The sequence below is a fragment of the Bactrocera dorsalis genome, chromosome 1 (genome assembly GCF_023373825.1).
Source record: "Bactrocera dorsalis isolate Fly_Bdor chromosome 1, ASM2337382v1, whole genome shotgun sequence".
NCBI classification, from domain to species: Eukaryota; Metazoa; Arthropoda; class Insecta; order Diptera; family Tephritidae; genus Bactrocera; species Bactrocera dorsalis.
Genome location: NC_064303.1, coordinates 89,120,986 through 89,142,965, shown reverse-complemented (window position 1 = coordinate 89,142,965; position 21,980 = coordinate 89,120,986). Strand labels below are relative to the sequence as shown.

Sequence of the window (21,980 nt, the reverse complement as noted above, 5' to 3'; positions counted from 1 at the left end):
GAGTTGTTGTTAAGTTGAAGTACCAACTGCTTGGCGGCGTTTAGAGAACAATTGTCGCCTTGAACAGTTGTCTTCTGAACGGACAGCGTGGGTGTGACTTTGAAAATGCAGAATATGGAGAAGCGAGTGGTGGACTAATGCTCAAATCACGATATTACAACTGTGAATATACTTTTTCTAATATATTTATATTAATAATTTTAATGTACGTACGGATATATATACATATACTACGTAGCAAATATTATAAAAAAGTTGTTTTTTACAGGGTAGGCCATTTAAAGTTGACCCATTTGTTTCTAAAAAAAAAAGAACAAAAGAAAACAATGTTTTTTGTTCATTTCAAAAATAATTTATTTTGGTCCAAGGGGATTTGTTTCAGCTAATATTTAAAAATTAGATCGCGTAAATGGGCACCTTTAGCTTTGACAGCTAAATGCACTCTTTTTTCGACATTTTCCATGACTTTGGCCAATGTTTCGGATGATATGGCGGCTGTTTCTCGTCGAATGTTGGCTTTCAGTTGAGCTAAGGTCTTTGGCTTATTAGCGTATACCTTGGATTTCAAATAACCCCACAAATAAAAGTCTGGTGGCGTCAAATCTGGTGATCTCGGTGGCCAGTCAACATCACCATTTTTCGATATCAATCGCCCGGGGAAAAATGGTCGCAATAAATTGATTGTTGGTCGAGCTGTATGGCATGTAGCCCCGTCCTGTTGAAACCAGAAGTTATCCATGTCATTTTCGCGAATAATGGGTATCACAAAATCCGTTATCATGGCTCGATAACGCTCACCATTGACTGTTGTCGTGGCTCCATCATCGTCTTCGAAAAAATACGGTCCGATGATCATATTCGCGCAAACACCGCACCAAACTGTTACTTTTTGGTCGTAAAGAGGCTGTTCTTCAATTAATTGAGGATTTTCGGTGGCATAAAATCGGCAAGTTTGCTTGTTTACGCCTCCATTCAACGAGAAATGTGCCTCGTCTGACATGATGAGTTTTCGCCAAAAGTCAAGTTCGTTTTCAGCCATTTCGATGGCCCATTTGCCAAAATTAAGGCGTCGCGGATAATCAGCTGGGTTTAGTTTTTGTGCCATTTGAATTTTATATGGAAACATCTTCAAATCTTTATGAATTATGCGTCGGAGAGTGGTGCGAGAGATGTCTAATTCCTGAGAGCGGCGATAACTCGATGTCGATGGAGTCTCCTCAATACTGGCTCGTACAGCTTCGATATTTTCATCAGAACGTCTTGTGCGTTGTCTGGATGCATGACTGGCATTACTGAGATTACCGGTGTTCACAAATTTTGCGTATAAAGACTTAATTGTGTTCTTAACTGGAGCACTTTTCACTTTATTTTTTTTGCGAAACGCACGTTGAGTTAACACAATTGAAAAGTTATTTTGAATATAAAGCTGAACAATTTCAGCGCGTTCTTTTGGAGTGTACTGTTCCATGGTATAAATTGTCTTCGAATGACGCTTCTAACGCGGTATGACATTAGCCGATTTGTCAGCGCTGTTAAAAGTTACAGCGTTGCCAGATGGGTCAACTTTAAATGGCCTACCCTGTATTAACAGCTTGAGCGCTTAGCCACCAGTTGGGGGTCACGCCGTAAAACCATAGTTCAGAAAAAAAGTTGTTTTCGATAACACTATCCCTCAGCAGGCAATATTAAACATCAAATTTTATTTTTTCGAAGAGTCATAGATATATATATGAAGGTTCATCCAATCTTTGTAAAAATAACTTCAAGTCTCATGTTCACGACGTCTTTTAACGAAATACCATAGCAACAAATAGTAAGATTTTTTATTTAAATCTCGCGCGAGAACGCATTCGTCGAAATATTTTGTCATGAAACGTATTATTACTGGGGATAAGTGTTGCATCTATGCTTACTACCCGGAAACAGACGATCAGCCGAATATCGTGGCAAAGGTGAGCCGTATCCGCAAAAGCCATTTCAAAGAAAATCAAAAATCAAAATTATGTTGAGAGGCCAAACTGTGAACAAGAAATAATGGACCGACATCGCTTGATTTCTGCGTTTCGATAATGCACCATGGCATACTGCATTGATTCTTCCTCAGTTTTTCAACCAATATCGTGCCGCAACCACCGCATTCGATTGATTTAGCTCCGTGTGATTTTTGGATATTCTGCAAACTCAAACGACTGCTCCGGGGAAACCGTTTTGAGTCAGTTGAAGACAATAAACGTGAATCGTTACACGCATTGAATTGGAAACTGACTTTAACAACTGTTTCGAGGTTTGGAAAACACGTTGACACAAGTGTAGTGTGGCCAAGGGCGATTACTTTGAGGGGGACGACATAGATTTTTAAGAATAAATTAATAATTTCAAAATTATGAATAAAGTCTTACTATTATTAAACAGCCTTTAAATTTTTAACCAATTTCATAATGTAGTTATTACTTGAAGGTTTATGGCTTTGGTAGAAATACCCTCAAGATCTTCAAAACTAAGTTACAATTTTGTGAAAAGAATATAAAATGGTTAGGACAAAATGGTCTCAATTTCAGCAAGTAAATTCAATGTTCAATCTTGTCTTGAAATCAGAAGGCAAATGATATAACTTTGTCGTTGTCATAAAATACAATATTTCAAATGTCGAAAAAATATGGAATATCTTCGTACGAGGTGTTTTATAATTTAGAAGCCCCACTTTATACTAATATATGACATATTAAATTTATGCATGTAGTTTACTAACGTACATACATATAGTAAGCAAAGGGTTGTCTAATACAAATGCGGTTGTCTATTGCAATTACTACCTGCTATCGGTATCAAACATGTTCGAAGAAATCTTGTCTGGTGTTGAATGAATATCGGTTGCATGGAGCTTACTTCAAGAGTTTTGTGGGTTAGAATGCAAGTTGCGGTTGCATGCTACACCGTACAAATTAGTGCTATAAATTTTCGTGTCTTATTTTTCATCACTTCCGGAGGTTTATGAATGAGAGACAGTTTTAAAAGGTCGAGACAAAAATTTAACACCTATGTGAAGAAGAACTGGTGGTCGTTTTACCCCTTACATACATTACGAACAAAGAGACTAAGTTCACTTATAAGCTTCTATCAGTCCCAAATTTAAATTAGGAAATGATAAATGAGTATTTGTTTATATATCAAATATCTGTGATTATCTTCCATATCGAATAAATGAGTAGAGAAGTACACCAATCGAAGAGAGTTTAGCAAAGACTTCCTTTCTATGAATTATATGAGGCATATACATATGTACATACGTAAGTAGATATATTTAATTCTGTTCGACCAATCGAGCCATTGCTCGGAATTTGGGAAGGTTGGTAACAGCGGTGTGTGTTTACCTGAATAACAAAGAAAATTATGACCAGAGAACTTGCTCTGATTGAAAAAAATTATTAGCACGTGAAAAAGACATAAATTTGTTGACAGTTATAAAATAAAACGACGTCAATACGGAAAATGAGAAGAGAGAACCAACTTTATGCATCTGTTTCAACAATTTGGCGTGCGGTGCAACGATATCCTAACATTGTACGTGAGAAAATGAGGTAAGCGCCTCTCTTGAAACCACATCGTACATAAAAACTCTCGTCTCAGTTTTGCCCGAAATCACATGAATAAAGACTTGCATCAGGTTAGATTCAGAAAAATAAAATTTTGAATAATACGGTGGTCGCGAAGTAAACAATGTGCTTAAAAAGAAAAAAAATATTGCTATTTATTCTAGGTGATGCTTTCCGATGAGAAAGAGTTCAACCTTGATCGTCCAGACGACTTCTGGATACTGTAGCAAATTAAACTCCTATTTATTCAGAATAGACCCCGACATATCTAATGTATTCACTGCTAACCCTACTTATCTGAAACCCTTCTGTCTTCCGTCCGACCCCGTGGAAACAGCACGTTTCTTGGATCTACCGTTGGATGGCGTGGACGACCACTTATCTAGTCCTCACCATCCTAACGGGGATTAGGTACCCGTTACAGCAACAACAACAACAACACGCGTTTAGTAAAGTACTTCTACTTGGACATTTTTCCGCTACCTGTAAGTGGTGCAAGCATTCATTGGAGCAGAGATACACGATTAAATTCTGTGTAAAACTCGGTAAATCTGCGACAAAGACGTTTGTTATGATCAAGCAGGCTTGCCCAGATGTTGCTTTAGCAAGACGTGGTGTGTTTCGGTGGCACCAGGTCTTTTCGGAGGGCCGGGAAGAGGTCGCTGATGAATGAGCAAATCCAAAGTGAAGACGTTGCCTCCTGGATAAATCGTCAAGGCTAAGTTTTACATGGAAGTCCTCAAGAGACTCAAACGAAGTCCGATAAGACATCGCAGCCAAGGCCGGCATCCCAACGCTTCCGCAGCCGCCCTACCACCCAGATCTGACCTGAACTTTTTTTCTTCCTTTGTCTGAAAAGGCCGATGAAAAGCAAGCATTTTGAGACGGCAGATCCCCTCTGTCAAGCAGTATGCATCTCGGCTCTCAAGGCTATTCCGCAGAATGCCTTCCTTTCAATGCTTTCAATGCTTAGAAATCGCGCTGGCAGCACTGCATCGACGCAGAAGGAGCCTATTTTGAAGAACTGTAACGATTGGTTCAATAATTTTTTTCAAATCGACTCAGTCCTATTACTGTCCGTAAAAACCATATATAATGGTCCGATTTAAAAAATTAGAGTCTCCGATATTTCCTTCGAGGTGTGGCTTTGTGGCAAACTTAATGTGGTATAACTTGATTACCGTTTACCGCTTAGTGGGGGTATACGACTATCTACCAAAAAACACTATATATTTTTGGAAAAGAGTATAGAGAAAATCGAAGACAGCTTACAGAAGGGAAAGTAAGCTGCTTGCATTGTAAATTTGTGATCAAAAATTGTATAATATACTTAAAAGGTGTGTTTTATTTGTTAATCGGATTTGAGTGAAACTCTCTTTTTACTAATTTACAATTACGAATATTTCAGAGAGCCTATAAAGATCGCGCGAAGTAACAAAATTTTTAGAAAAAAAAAATTAATATGTGGAACGAAAATTATCATTTAACAACAACTGAACATGCTGCAATCTTATAACCAATAAATCACATAGAGGTTGATTGTGAGCCCAAAACCTTATGGTTGTTCAGATAATTTTCAAAAAAGTGCTAAAGTACATAAGCATGTATAACATATGTATGTATGTATGTACGTATAAGATACATATGTATATACTTATGTATATGCAAATATACTTACCTAAGCTCTTGTTCAAATCAATAACAGTCAAGCCATCATTTGCGTGATTGAGTTATCAGTTTTTCGGATAGGCGCAAAGTCTATTAGTTTTCCGACTTCTATTATACATACATATTTTTTATATACTGAGCTATATATCTGTATTTATTAGATTACAAAATTCTTCGCTCTTACGTGCAATATTAATTAACTACTTGATATTCTGCATAGCTAATTCGTAAGCTGAGCACAATTAATTCGCTCCATTTCCAGCGTCAGCTGAGGTATTACAAAAGACAATCGAGATTTGCATGGTAAAATCTCAGATTACATGACCGGCAAGCTGACATTAACATTTACATTTCAGCACACACATACACACATATGCATCTAACCAGCTAATAATCCAATGAGTACACCTAAATCAAGAACGCGTATGCACACATGCGCACACGTGATTGAATTTGAAAAAAAAAAAAATTAAAAATGTGCCATATTTTTTCAACATTATAATTCCACAGGCGTGACAAATTGCGCCTGCCTTGGCTAGAATGTAATGCTTTTTGTGTGTGCGCATGCGCAACTGACAGCGCCGACACACAGGCATTTTGCGCATGCGCTTACCAAAATACAAAGAAAAAACACCTTTTGCACAGCGAAAATTGATGATCTCGTGTCAAATGCATTGTAACTGTCAGTCGCCACTGTCTACATCCAAGCTGCATATGTATGTGTGTGCGCTTGTGCGCATGCGCACTCGCTTTTTTGCCTTTATTAGTTTTTTATGTGCTGAGGGTAAACAAAAACTGGGTTATCAGCCCACCGGTTCAATGCACGTTCTACGGCCAACAACAATACCAACAAACAAGCTCATCTGCATGTAGCTGTCAGATATTTTACACGCTTGGCCGAACGGCAATGCTCGTGATTTGGTAAGGGGTTGAAAAAATTTTGCACGCACTTATGCAAACACAAGTACCTTCACCAACACACACACGCACATACATACACATAGCGCTGCAGCTTGCTTTGCAGAGGCTGTATTTGTTGCATGTACAATTAGATCACCCCATATAACGGTGTTGTTGTTTTAAGCGCAAACTTGTATTTTCGTGCTCATTGTGCCCCTTTGTCTGCTGTCAAAAAAGGACGTCTGTTGTGATAGATGACTTCTAACTTCAATGCAAAATAGTCAAATGCACATTTTGCATTAAAAAACGCGAAATGCCTCGCTACACTAACACACAGACAACTAGATACACATACATATGTATAAGCTTATATAAAACCATTTGAATTGGCTAGTTAATGGACAATGGTCATCTCAGGCAGTTATGTATGTATGTGTTAAGCCTCAATTTATCTTTATTAATAAGGATTTCTCTGTGACAGTTTATTAACATTTGGGATTACATAATATTAGTTGTACAGACATATGTACATACTTATGTGGAGGGTATTTTTTAGAGATGCTAAGAAATAAATCTCATGTAATTTAAAGTTATGGTCAAGAATTTAGCTTTATTATACAAAATCTTGCAAAAGAATAATATAAATAAAAATTGAACATAAAACGCGAAATATTTTATTATTCTTCAATATTTATTTAGTCGCCTTCAAAGTAATCCCTACCACATGTAATGCACATATGACAACAATTTCTCCAGTCCTCGAAACACTTTTCATAAGCATTTTTTGGGTTCTCATTCAGCTCCTTCAGCGAATTATCTCTTCGAACGACTGAAAACGGATTTCACGGAGCGGCAATTTCAATTTGAGGAATTAGAAAAAATCACACGGAGCCAAATCTATTAAATATGATAGTTAATTCAGTTTTATCAGGACGAGTCGAGCTAAAATATCCACCAAAATTATTTAAACGGACTCGCGAGATATATCGAGCCCTCTTTCCATCTCTATAACACTTGCCAGACGATTTTCAAGCACCATAATTTTCACTTTTTTGATATTTGGATCAGTTGAAGAGGACGAAGGTCGTCCAGAATGAGGCATGTCTTCAACGATCTTTGCAATAGTGGCCGTATGCCAACAAAATCCGGCATCGGGGCCCATCTCTATTGTTTGGGTTCGTTTTGGGCCCATACGCCGAACGTGCGAGATGCTTGGTGGTCGTTCGGCTTCAATTCTTGAACGAGGCTGATTTTGTAAGCTCGTAGACCAAGATCATTCTACAAAATTCTCCATTGCATGACAACTTAAGTCAATGAGTAAGTAATGCGATGTAGCAGAACCATGCTTCGCTGTCGAGTGCCACACCATAGAGTTGCTCCACACGGAGGAGAGGGTGGGGAGAGAACGCCACTACCACCAGGCAACAGGAATGCGCCACGCAAGCTGCTGTTGGGAAGTTACAACCTAGTAAAGTTTAGAAATATGATCAACCTCCTCCGAGACAAACTCCGTCTTATTGTCGCGCTCTATACTGGGCACTGCAGGCTCCAGAAACACTTGTCCAACACCGGTTTTGTGGAACCGGAAACTCCAGAACATCAGATTCCAGATTGCCCAGCAGTTTGTGGAAGCAGCTTCAAAGCCCTAGGACCCATATATAATATTTGGATAAGGATCACATCACCTCCATCGCGCACAGCAAGCTCCTGGAACTGTTCACAGTGCTGGACCTTTGTGACCATATTTGACATAGGAGAGGGCACAATAGATATAAATCGCAGTGCAAAACCTCAATGAATTTTTGGCTATATATCTATGAGATTCAGATGGGTGTAAATAGCTTGCAATTTTTATAGAAAACCGAATTGTATTGATGTGGCTAAGATATAATAAATCTGTCTTCATAAATAAAATAAGCGGCATGAAAGGCTGAAGCCGACCACGAACCGACTAATTCAATACTCTTAGTGTAGATTTCGCCCTGGAGAATTATAATATGCAGATATCCATATAATGGACTTCAATGTATTTTTCTGCGATTTTTATTATACCATTATACATTTAAAGTAGGCAGTAAAAAATCGATCCTTGTAAGTTTAGAGAAAACTTTCACTTCAGCAAATAAGTAGTTGGCCAAATATTAATAGAACTTTTCAAGAGCCTAAATATGTATAGAACAAAGCAATTTCGCTTTGGAAGGTCGTGCCAAATCGTTCCATACGTCAGTCCGAGTTGCTGTGAACGGCGCTGAATCATCTCGTGTACACTCTCAGTTACGACTGGTATATTCTCTTTACTACGTGCTGTACTCGTACGTGGTTTATTCGGTCGAATATTATCCAATAATGCATGTTGGATCTCAAGATGGGCGATGGAATAGTAAGCTCAGTAGGTCGATTAGGTTGGCCATAAGTTGAGCGAAGCACGCGAAACACATTCTTAACAGAACTTGAATTTTCGTAATAAAGTTGAACGATTCGTAAACGTTTTTCAGGCGTAAGTCTTTTCAAGATGGAATGTCAAACAATACTGAACAAGAATAACATGACAGCTTTACACGACTCACGCGCGATCTTTCAAAAAAGACCATTCAAAAAGTATCTCTACTTGGATCACTCGCTATTTGTTTTGGTATAACAGTCCAGTAGTTAATATACAATAAGACACATTTTAAAAGCCTGCCGTGATTTTTCCTAGTTATTTTAAAAATATTTACGGATCTTCAAAGTAGCAATAAAATATGTAAGTTTATTGACATTGACACTCTTAAGCGGATTAAAAGTCAATACGTGCGTTTCAGTGCATAAATATCTTTTACATGAAAATTTGGTATGAGGAGAGAGGAGATTTCTTATGTACATACTTACATATGTATGTATGTGTGTATAAATCTGTTCTCTTAAAATTATTAACTTAAACTTAATTTGCTGTGGTATGATCCATTAATACTTAAAAAATATAACATTTGCTAACAACTGAAAATACATGACCTGTGTATCTTTACTAAACGAGGCGAGTGCACAGAAACGGAAGTATCAACTTGATTTAAGTCTCAATTCAAATGTCAGGCAACAAAATTTCTCATGTCAAATACAAGCACAAACATGCACACTCAAGAAACTGCAGAAAAAATCAAGCGCAGCTACGAAAACACCGCAACACACCTTCAATTGTTCGTGAGCATCACGCTTTAATTGTTTCGTATAAGTTGATATACCTGTATGTGTGTATACATACATACATACATATATGCCAAATAAGTCAGCAAGCACTATTGACTTTTAGAAACAAAAACAAAATAAGTGCATAAGAAATAAAAGTAAATTTCCACAATTAACAACAAAACAACTTAACGATTAAAGTAATAGTAACGGTAACAAGGCATGCATAAACAACAAACGCATACTGAGTAGCAACAACAATTGCATTTCAAACACTGACATCATCAGCGTGGCGCTTCACACACAAACACACACACAACGCAGGCACCAGTCAACACATGCCGACAAGTGAAGTCGCGTCTCGCCGATGCGGCACCGACTTGCATGATATTCAGTGCGATCGCGAAACGAATGAGCCCACAGGTTGGCGTTTCGCGTCTTCACATCAATGCAATTGATTTATTTCCAATCACAGCAGCGATGAGATCGAAACAAATGGCACTCAAGCGACTTTCCTTAGATTAATGGGAGTGATGTTTCCTACAATTTACATGCCTATCGACTCATCTGCAGCGAAGCCATGTTTGTATGTACATACATATGTATGTATGTGTGTATGTATGTTCAATTGAAAAGATATTTCGATTTTGTGTAAAGTAGTGTCCATATTAATATTATCGGTATGCAAATTTTCGACAAATTAAATAAATTTTTTAGGCGAAAGTTTCATACGCGGCGCGGATGTAGAAGAGACAAACTAAATTTATGCCAGTGTGAAATTGAAATTAATTCATTAAGCAATATTTTATTTTATTTTAATACTAATTTGGCACCTACAATTATATGTATTTACATATGATAATTTTGTTTTGATTGGGCGGCATTTTTTTTTTTATTAGAAAAATACGACGGATGGTCAATGACAAGAAAGAGGCAGAGAGAGCATAATCTAGCGGGAATAGGTGAAAGAGCAGTATTTATACCATGATTAAGGTATATTAGGTTTGCTAAAAAGTTTGTGCTGCAAAAAAACGTCAGAGACCCTAAAAAGTATATAACGGGTGATGCTAGTAGAGTTACTTTTTCCAATAGCCTCTATTTTTTATTCAGTATTTGGCATTTTATGATGGAAAGACTTAAACCTGAACAACATTTCTTCTTCTTCTTTACTGGCGTATACACCGCTTACGCGATTATAGCCGAGTCAACAACAGCGCGCCAATCGTTTCTTCTCTTCGCTACGTGGCGCCAATTGGATATTCCAAGCGAGGCCAGGTCCTTCTCCACTTTCATCCATCCGGACAACATGACCTAGCCAGCGTAGCCGCTGTCTTTTAATTCGCTGAACTATGTCGATGTCGTCGTATATCTCGTACAGCTCATCGTTCCATCGGATGCGGTATTCGCCGTGGCCAACGCGCAAAGGACCATAAATCTTCCGCAGAACTTTTCTCTCGAAAACTCGCAACGTCGACTCATCGGTTGTTGTCATCGTCCAAGCCTCTGCACCATATAGCAGGACGGGAATTATGAGCGACTTATAGAGTTTGGTTTTTGTTCGTCGAGAGAGGACTTTACTTTTCAATTGCCTACTCAGTCCGAAGTAGCACCTGTTGGCAAGAGTAATCTTGCGTTGGATTTCTAGGCTGACATTGTTGGTGGTGTTAATGCTGGTTCCTAAATAGACGAAATTATCTACAACTTCAAAGTTATGACTGTCAACAGTGACGTGAGTGCCAAGTCGCGAGTGCGACGACTGTTTGTTTGATGACAGGAGATATTTCGTCTTGCCCTCGTTCACTGCCAGACCCATTTGCGTTGCTTCCTTGTTCAGTCTGGAGAAAGCAGAACTAACGGCGCGTGTGTTGAGACCGATGATATCAATATCATCGGCATACGCCAGCAGCTGTACACTCTTATAAAAGATTGAACTGAACAACATTTACTATTGAATAATATTCGACCGAATGGATCACGTCCAGCACAATGTGAAGAAAATATTATGTAGCAGCCGTAGCTGAATGCTTACACGAACATCGTGGAGAGTCGATTCCACTCCGTTCGCACCAACTCGGACTGATGTATGGAACAACTTGGAGCATTTTACGTCGAGATCTTAAATTGAAAGCGAAGAAAATACAGCTATACAACTTATGTAAGAACTGAAGCCGCTCGAACTTTCCAAAAAGCAATGCTTCGCTCTATGAACTTTTGAAAACTTCCGAGAAGATCCGACGTTTTCGAGCCACATTTCGTTCAGTGATGATGATTTTTGGATCAATGGGCATGTTAACAAGGAAAATTGCCGCATTTGGAACGAAGAACAAGTTGAAGAATCAATGCGGACAATCCAGCATCGATTTCTCTCCCAAAAATCGAGTTTGAGAAGTATTTCAACGAACGAAATAACCACTGGCAGAAGTCCATAATATCGTTTAAGAAATAATTTGAAGGCAACAATATAAATATAGAAAAATTAATAAATATTTTCTTCAAAAAGCAAGAATTCCCGTTATTTTTTAATACACCACGTATAACGGATGGTACTAGGGTTCCCCAAAAATATGATCACAACTGTATTTTGCTAATACTTATATAAGTTGATAAATACTTTTATTATAACACTTATGTAAATACACAAGTAGACATAAAATGGGAAGTACTCAAAATGCACTCTTTAAAAAATTTCCATGAAAGCAACAAAGTAAACATTTATACACATTATGCAACGCCTAATTTCTCACAGCGGTTTAATTAGTGGATTTAAATAATAATGACTTCGTTTTTGAGTCAAAACAATTTGGGCAGTCTTGATTGTAGGTGTCTCAGACGCTCTTGCAAGCTTTTGTTGTTGAAAGCTGAATAATGAATGCCTTTTTAGCTTTAAAGAAACTGACGATCTTATACCATTCAAGCAATTAATCTAACATAGCAAAGTAATTGGGAACAAATCGTCTTGAAAAGCGTATAATTTGACTGAATTGCCATTCTGTTGTTTCAGTAAGGAGTGGAGCTAGTTACATATATATTTTTTAAAATATTAGATACATTCAGATATACAAAAATTTATGTATATATGTACACGAATAAAATAGCGATGTTATTATAATCGAAGTTATAACGTTTAATTTCGGTTTGCGAATGGAATAGTTATGAAGTTCACCTAAGAAGTTTGAAACAAACAATGAAATTTGCTACCAAAATCTACCGTCTGATTATGATATTTCAAGGATAAGAAGCAAGTATATTTCAGATATAATAAACCAATTAAACTTCATTAAGAAAATTATCGGACAGGGCGATTTTAGGAACCGACTCCGTCAAAAAAAAGTTGTACCTTTTTAATGAAACAACCGAATTTTCTTAAGAACTTCTTTGCAGGATTATTATAAACGAATATATAGTATAAAATAGCTTCAAGTGCTTAAATTTGTAGAGTTTTTAATTTTAGAAGATTTCCAATCCAACATTATTGACAAAGTGGTTCATTGATCTATCTTAAATATATGTACATATATAAATATATATTCGCAAACTTTCTCGAAAGTAGCTACCATCGATATTATACATATATATTGTGGGTGTATATTCACAGGTATTAAATAAAAGGGTTTAATATAAAAAGAATAAATAAATGTTTGTACATACCAGCAGAGAGCGTCCAATACTGCGCCGGCTTACTCCACTTTGCAACTGCAACCATAGAGACACCCGTGAGCATACGCCTGCTATAATGCGTAAACGTAAACAAGAAATTATAATATAAAATATAATATAATATAATACAAGAAAAATTATATTCTCAACAATTTGGTTACTTACTATTATTAAAAATGTAAAATTACACATTTATATTAAAAACGATTCACCTAAAAAGACGTGCTTGTTAGCTCATAGCCTTTTTTATTGCACTCACATACTTTTATTGTACACTTAGATTATATGTGGATTAAATACAATATTATATATTTAATGCACTTGTTACTTATTATATAATTGATCACTAAAATTAACAAAACTCAAAAATTTTCTTAATAAATTCACTGCACACTTTATTTCAGGTTAAGAATTTTAAATTCCACAAATTAAAATGACTTGTCATTGTCAACAGCTGAGTCATTCGCCAGAACGGAACTAGCGAGAATAGTAAGGGAAACGGAAAAGGGTTGCATTTTATACATATTTAAATATTAAACCTTTTATATAAAATGAAATTATTTTCAAAAATATATAAAGCAAATTGCATTGGAAATAAATGATTAATTTGTTTATGTAAAACTGTACATATACATACATACATATGTTATTTTTTTTTCCCGGAAGACTTTTATAGTTTTCTCCAAACTTTTCACAGGGTTGTTTTAATTTCGTTTCTTTTTTTGTATTTTTTGGTTAACGAAAATCGTTATAATTTAATTAATTAATTAAAATTTTTTCTATTAGTTTTATTGATGAATTTCGAAATATTATTAAGCAGGGATATGCAACCCTTCATACGCTTCTTGCAATAAATCTCGCCAGTTCCGCTTCAACTAACGAGTGAATCAGCAGTTAAACGGTAGTCGTTGAAATTCGTTGATTGAGATTAAGATTCTTTTATTAAATAATTCTTAAATTAGTAATTATATAATTATAAACAACTTCGGCAGTAATTTAATCATAAAAGTGAATGATAAAAGTAAAACAAAAGTATTAGTTACATAAATACACAATTTTAATCAAACTGTGCTTGCGCAAAAGGCTAACCAAGAACATAACCTAAACCGGCAGTGGAGCGCTAGTTAGGTGATCATACACATATGTATACCCAAGTATATGTGCATGCATAGATGTTTGCATGCACTTATTGCCAAAAATTATTGTGAGGGTGCGAATTTTGGCAACGATTCAGTGTGAAACTAGCGAGTGTGCGTAATTTAAAGAAAGAGAATTAGTGCTCTCATCATTTGTTGTATGAGCATAAAGGACAACAACAAAACCAAGTAAGCTAGTGACTTATTTTTTATGTAAAAATTTGCTAATGTATTTTTAAAACCGACTAGCTGATGAATTTGTCAGCCATATGATGACATGATATTGAGGCAAAACAACAACAACTGCATGAATGGTTGGATGAAGTTATGCGGTAAGGAAGCTGACTAGGGTAAGTACGAAAGTGAGAGTAAATTATGGCAGCTGAATTCGTGCACGAATGATGTGGTTATGAGTAGACAGAATCACAACAATAACAAGTAAGCAAGTGAATAATGTGAATGTATTTACTAGGTTAGTTAATATTAGTGTATATGGAAGGAATAAAAAAACAAGAACTAAAATGACGGAAATAAATAGGTATTCGTGGAAAAAACGCGAATGAAAGTTCTTTCGCGAAAAAATTGTTGCCACAATAAATTAATGATATTGCATTTTTTTATTACCTGTGAAAAAGTATTTAATATCAAATATTTTAATGAGTAATACGGTATAAATTTTAAATAGTCAACCATAATATTGAATCCGGGTATAAAAATATAATTATATAGTTTGTATATATGTACATGTTTAAATCAATTGTTAACCGCGACAGTGACAAGATGTGGATTATTTTGATAAATTTATAATGAATTTTTATACTAATTCTAATGAATTTATATATTACAAGTTACATATATATAATTATGATTCAATTTCAATGTCTTAACTTATTATCGAAGTAATTAATGTAAAGTGAATTAGTATAACAGTGCTGTAAACGTGGTTAAGGCCCAATACATCTTACTTTTGGCCATAATTATAGTCAGACGTATGTATGTATATTATTATGCGCTGATCTGGGATTTTGCTATGTTCGTTTGTCTGTTCGTTATCTATCTGTATATAAGTAAACTAATCTTTCAGTTTTTGAGTTATTTATCTGAAATTTTGCAAAGTTCTTGCGAGTTTATGGTGCTTATAAATTAATTGATGGCTGATTGTGGCACTTTTAGTTAATGTTGGTAAATTACTACAAATACTATGTGGACGGTGTATTTATCAAATTAAGATCTTTTAGGTAGGTAGATACTTACAAATTACTATAATTCCGGTAACTGCCGGTTCTTTTTTTCAGAACAAGAGACGATTGATATAAAAAATACGCGATTATTTATTATAATTTTTCTGTCAGTTGCTGGTAATTCGATAAATATAGATATGCATTTCAAGTAATTATTGAAGTGTAAAAAATTATTAACATTACTAGAATACAGGAAAAAATCAAAAAACCAAAAACAAAATTCAAAACTTAGCTACTGATAAAGTGGGGGTCTCAAAAAATTTAACACGTGTTCATACCCACGATTTCAGGTTGCTAGGAGGAAGCTGAAGCTAAAAAATATTAATCTTGAATCTTGACCCCTCGATGCGCCCGCGTTGGCAGGATAACTCCTTACAAAATCATCTAAAGTAGAAAAAATACCTGTTTGAATTAAAACATTAACATAGAACTTGAACGAAGGAAAAAAATTGGATTTTTTAAGACATTTATACAAAAAAATGAAAATTTCAGTGAAAATTTCGCCACATATTTTTTCAAATAGTTATAATCGACAAAAATCCTTCGTCTAAGTCTTTATGTATTGTATCTCAAACCCTGTCTAAAATTTCATGAAGAGTTCTCGATAAATCTTGCCAATCGACTTCAAAAACAGAGTTTTGAGAAGAACGCGTGTTAAAGACGGCGGACTTAGCCTAGCTAGCTTCGAGCGCACAAGTTCTCGGGGCTGTATCTCCGAAACTATTACTCGGATCATTTTCAAAATTGTGGACCATATACCAAAATTCGATTTTTTGAAACCTGTAAACCCATACAATCCCTTAAACATTGAAAACATAAAAAATTTAATTCTTTTTTATATTTAGACTAGAATACCCCCCTTAACAGTTCACCAAACTTTAATATTCCAGATCTGTAGATAATCAGCATATCAATCAGATTAATATAATAAAATTTTAATCACAAAGTTTGTTTAAATAAAAAGTCACGAAACACGCTGGCGTGCATTATGACTAATAAGTTGCCATGCGCCACTAAATATTCATAAAACCGCTATTACAAAGTGCAACTAAATTCAGTTTATTTTTTATTTGTCACTTTTTGTTGTTGTATAAATGTTAATGCATTCGTAGCGGGCGAGTATGACTGCGCCTGCGCAGCAGACATCTTCACATTAAGATTCTTCTTTTTGTTGCTGTACCCAATGCCTTAGCAATTGCTGCGAAGCGACAGCACTGAGGTCGGGTATTTGTACCGTAATTGCCAAACTAAATGTTGCCGCGACTAAGTAAGTGAGTGAGTACCAAGATTTTGTATGCCATCAAAGCTAACTGCAATTTTTAGGTGTGGAAAATCAACAGCAACAACAATATTCTTTCTGTGCTTGTTATTATCCGTGTGACTGCGCGTCAGCCAAAATTAATGGAGATAAGCGCACATTTTTACACACTCAAATGCATATTATGTACGAGTTCATACAATGTTGAAGACTTGAATTACCAAATTACGAGAAAATACTTTGAATTTGACTGTGGCTGTGTGCGCCGGCTCTAGAGACCCGCACACAAACAATCAGCGACAGCACGATGACAGGTTACGCCATCTGTGATGGCGACGGTGGCTATGCGCTCGCATGACTGCCACTCCAGAATACCGCGCACAGCTACAAATCTCTTGATTTGCGCCAAAAGATAAAGAAATACCAGTCGCCTGACATTAGTAGATACGTATGTAGGTATACATATATACTTTATTTTGTGTAGGTTTATTTTTATATGCATCTCGAGGCGTGCAAGCCCATCCATCTAGCCAGCCACACAATTGCGGTTAAATGCCAGCGAAGCTTTTGTATTAAATTTGCCAACGATAATTACAAGCTACATACAATTAATTGTGCATATTTTGGGTCAAAGGGAGGTGGTATAATCGGTGCGCCGGTCTATGGCCTACGCCATTATTTTGTGTAATAACGGTATTATTGTGGTGGCTCAGCAAATTTTTGCTTGCAGAAAATGAAATTTATGAAATTTGACAATTTCCTAGTCAAAGAAATGATTCGTGCATAGCGGCCATTTAGTTTACAAAAGTTTATTTTCCCTTTTTGACAACATATCCACACACACACACATGCATAGGCGTGTAGCCCGCTCAAATGCGGAACAAAAATGTTGCGTTTTTTATGTATTGAACCCCTACATATTTCATTTCATGCCATATCAAGATGTTGTTGTTGTTATTGCTGTTGATTTTATTTCTTGCTTAGTTGCAAACAAGTATAAGCGCCCGCAAATTACCTGACATAAATGGCTCAGTTTGTGCATAAAATATGTATGTACATATGTATGTGCGAGTGTGTGTGTGTGTGGCACAGTAACATATTTACACCCACAACTTAATGCAGTCAATGCAAGTGCACGCGCCAAAAAATGCGCCAAGCCCCCCAAACCATTATGCCACTCCGATGGCTTTGTTGCCGCCACACGCACACATACATAGATAGAGTTTTACGCCTGCCTATAAGCCATGTAAGAAAAATCTGTGTTTTTACATTCTGAGCAGGGTATTAGTTTGGCACACGGGGTGTAACGTTAGATACCCTAAAAAACATATACATATGTATGTATGTAATTGATCAGTGTGAAAACCTGAGTTGATTTAGCCAAGTCCGTCTATCAGTCCATCCGTCTGTCAGCAGTTACGAAAGATATCGATCTGAATTTTAGCACACGCTCTTTTCTAGGTTAATCTCGTAGTTCAATGAGACACGCATAGACCAGTTTTGGTCCTTTGCGATACCAGATAGAGTTTAGTTATTAGGTTCATGATCTTTTAAGATGCCTGCGATTGACGTGAATTTTAACAGACTCTGTAGCCTCACTATCGATACCTACTCCGGTGTATCATATCGTGGAGACCCCCGATGCTTACAGCGTCTTGCCAATACGGGACAAGTACTCCGTTGTTTCCCTGTTACCTTTCTTTAAGCATTTACGGAAGTCTTCTCGATCTGTCAGTCTCATTATGCCACCAGACAGTGACCAGTTAATTTCCGATCATGTTCCTACAGTCTCTTCTGTCGAATGCCAATATGAATTTTGTGTACTTCCGATCTACCGTTTTACATATGCCTTTTTTAGTTTTGCATTCAGGTGGCTCTTTCCATCAGACTTTGATTCTCTTTACCATGCTTCTGTCCAGGTCGTCGTATAGACAATGCATGGGTTTCCCAATATTGATTACGTTTTCAGTTGTTAGCTGAACACCATTCTTGACAATCTCGTCCACTATTTCATTGTCCCTCTAGCAATACTTTTCACAGCTGCCCTGCTTCTCAAGGCACTTCTGCGCGATATGCGATACGATTAGCATACGACGGATACGAAGCACTACACCACTTACGAGAGCGAAGTGTGCCCGGCCGTTCTTCATTTCCTCTCTGGCCCAAGTCAGCCATTTCAACTCTTCCTTTTTCAGGCTGGACTTGCCTTCGAGATGATTGCATATTCCGACCGCCGCCTTGGATCCCGCTTTTGCTTTCAAACTCTCTTTGCTTGGCTTCTTTCGGAGCCCTCTCTTGCCCCTCCTCCAAAGTTTTAAGTCTTGGTCATCTGCTCAGGAGAGCAAAGAAAGCCTTCTTCCTTTTCTACGTTTATGCTTATAGCGCTTTCTTTGTCCGAGTTTTCATGGACTATGGCACCGGCGTGCTGTCATATAAAGGGAATTACCGGAATCGAATTTTTGTAAAGAAGGAGATATCTTCAAGATATTTAGCATAGGTGATTTTTCAAGACACCGGTGCAATTTTCGAAGAAATTTTTGTGAACGGACCACAATAGTACATCGCTGTAATACAAACCGAATGATAGGAATTTTGCATAAATTATTGTCAAAGGCATCGGTTAAATTTTCGAACCCTTGCTGTCACTCTCAGCCAAGACTGCTGAACAGATGGCTTTCCTAAATTAGTTCTTAAACTCTCCACTTCCAAACTTGCCTTTATATATTCTTATTATCAATCTTGACTAACATTTAGTAAACTGTAGCAATCCTCAGTACAGAAAATGGAAGTAGTTGGTTGAAGGTCTAATTTCCCTACAGGGCGTACTCACACACACACCACTGCATTGGGCAAAAACGTGTTTGACCACAATTGTGCCACTGTTGCAACCACATTTTCAACCCGCAACTTTTGCACACAAAAAAACTTAAGAAAAAATGTCAAATGCTTATTGTATGAGCCATGCATAAACCATTAGACTCAGACTTTTTGCAGTTACCTAACTACAAACTAAGCTACAAATAACTATGTATGCACATATAAACATTTTTATAGCATCTATATATTATTAACCGTTATGCTGGTGTATAAATTTGTAATTTTTGAAAAAGTAAACAATTTTGTGTTTGAAGTTTGATTTTACTCGCATAGGGGAATCTTATTGAGATATACTGTACATTGGTTATTGTACCAATCATCATGAAGGAATCAACAGTTTTTTATAGGGGTATACTATTGAACCAAGTAAAGAAGTAGAAAATTTACCTGGAGTAGCTAAGCAGAAGCGAATTAAGAGACAGCGACTACGCTGGCTAGATCATGTCGTCCGAATGGATGAAAACACTCCAGCTCTGAGAGTACTCGACGCCATACCCACCTGGGAAAGCAGAATAAGACCTCCAGTCGATTCTAAAGAAAAGGACCTGGCTATACTGGGATCTCTAATTGCCGCCAAACAGCGCAAAGGAACAACGGTGTCTTCGCCAATAATGAAGAAGATATAAGAAGATCTATACATTGTTCATTCCTTTTTTGTTTTGTCTGGTATCTAAATCAACATCTTTCAAACAAAACAGTTAGAAACAACAAAAAAAGATTATAGAAAAATGTTACCTTAAGCTTGCACAATTTCGATGAAAAGGTTCAAATTCGTCAGAGAAAATCACAAAATTTCTGAAAGTAGAAACTTTACCTTGATACCTACCTGTACCTTGATATCTGTTATCCGCCAGTATTAATATATCTCTGATCAAAATTGAGAAGACAATTTTGACAAAAGGAAACCTTCAGAGAACTCAAAATTTGATCTACTGAATAAAAAAGTCAATCTCACCATAATCCCACTAGGAAGATGAAACGGACGCGTATTTAAAGTTAGTTTAAAAGGTAGATCCTAACAGAGGTTTCACTTGGATTCCACTATGGCCAGCCGGTCGGTAGTGGTACCTGGAAATCCTATAAAACTGAATCATAAAGACCTAATAAATGAACGAAGCGCTTTGAACCCTTTAGAAATTGTTGAGACGGCTCATCTCCGGGTTCGCCCATTGTAGGACTACCGAAATATTTTAACCTCATTCTTGCAATGACAATGAACAATAGACGAGAAAATGGATAGATGTGTCAACCTCACCTTCATCCAGTTTGTGTCCGACGGGATTTTTATCTTTATAGCACGAATGCGTATTAGACAATATCCAGTAAAACTCCTACGACTGTGGCAAGATCGACTTTGCTAGGGACAAGTAGTTCATTAGGCCTCTCACGTTTTACTCTAGGCCAAAAGAAGTTGCGTAAAAGAAGGTCAATTAATGCCTGCTAGACGCACAAGGGGTCCATGGGTTCAGTGCTAGAACGCAAGATGACAACGGGAACACAACTCATTTCCATTCCAATGAAAGCGGGATAAGGATGTCCCTTCTAACTGGTTCAGTGGCTTTGCAATCTTCTGCGATTCCGCTGAGATCAGGCAACCAAAAGAGTGTGGTCATGAATTAGCATGATACTATATTTGATGAGGTTAAACATTCCTGGACTAATTTTGAGTGGACAGTCAGCGAGCTCAACGCCAGTATTACCGCTCTGCTATCGCAGTCAATGTTCACTTCCCTGAAAAATGTTGAATTTCGGAACAGGAACTCTACTGCTACTTTTGCCACTACCACTACCTGAAAGACACTACAGCAGTCCAGTAGTCTAAAGCTACGGAGAGTTTCTTGCTGAAGACTCTCTTTTCCCAAACTTCTTTCCTCGCTTCGACACATCCGCGTAGAAGCTCACTTAGCCTCTTCTCCAGCGACTTCACACCGACCACATATTCCTATATTTAAATTTATATTCTATCAAAAATGTTCAATCCGACAACTCTCCCAAAAACACTTATTTTTGCACTATAAAAACAAGAAATCACTCGAAATCGTTGTCAGTCTTGTTTTGTTTAAAAATGTTTTCTTTCAAAGGCTCAATAGATAACAAATTGTTGAATGCTTCGAATTGTAAATAAATCTACCTGACAGCTTTCGCTGACATAAACTTCAAAATATTATCGAAATGATTAATTATTTGTGCAAATTAGTAAAACAAGGGTTAAGGTCAAAGCAATAAATAACGACAGCTGATTGCTCATTCTTCTGGCATTACCACCACACCTTTCTTCAATTTCACACGCGCAATTAAAACTACCTGCTACATCTCTGTGTGTAAATATATATTGGTATGCAAAATTTTATATTATTTTTGATTTATTTTTTTTTTAATTTTGAAGAGAAATTTGCTATAAAAATTACATTATTTTCTGAAAAATTTATTTTTATTGCAATGATGCAGAAGTATGCCGAAACATAGTTTAGATGACAGATGACAGATA

At 36.6% G+C, this 21,980-nt stretch overlaps 1 protein-coding gene across 2 annotated transcripts in view; it reads left to right on the top strand.

Moving 5' to 3' along the window:
- Window positions 1–21,980, top strand: part of LOC105233535 (uncharacterized) — a 75,463-nt gene that overhangs the window by 21,583 nt on the left and 31,900 nt on the right. Inside the window, exons 1-2 of one of the 2 annotated variants that reach the window (XM_049446359.1) lie at window positions 14,276–14,305; window positions 14,366–14,466. The exons of the other annotated variant lie outside the window; for it this stretch is intronic. The gene's annotated coding sequence lies outside the window, so the exon portion shown is untranslated. Of the gene's footprint in view, window positions 1–14,275; window positions 14,306–14,365; window positions 14,467–21,980 lie in introns of those variants that run through there. 2 annotated transcript variants of the gene reach the window in all.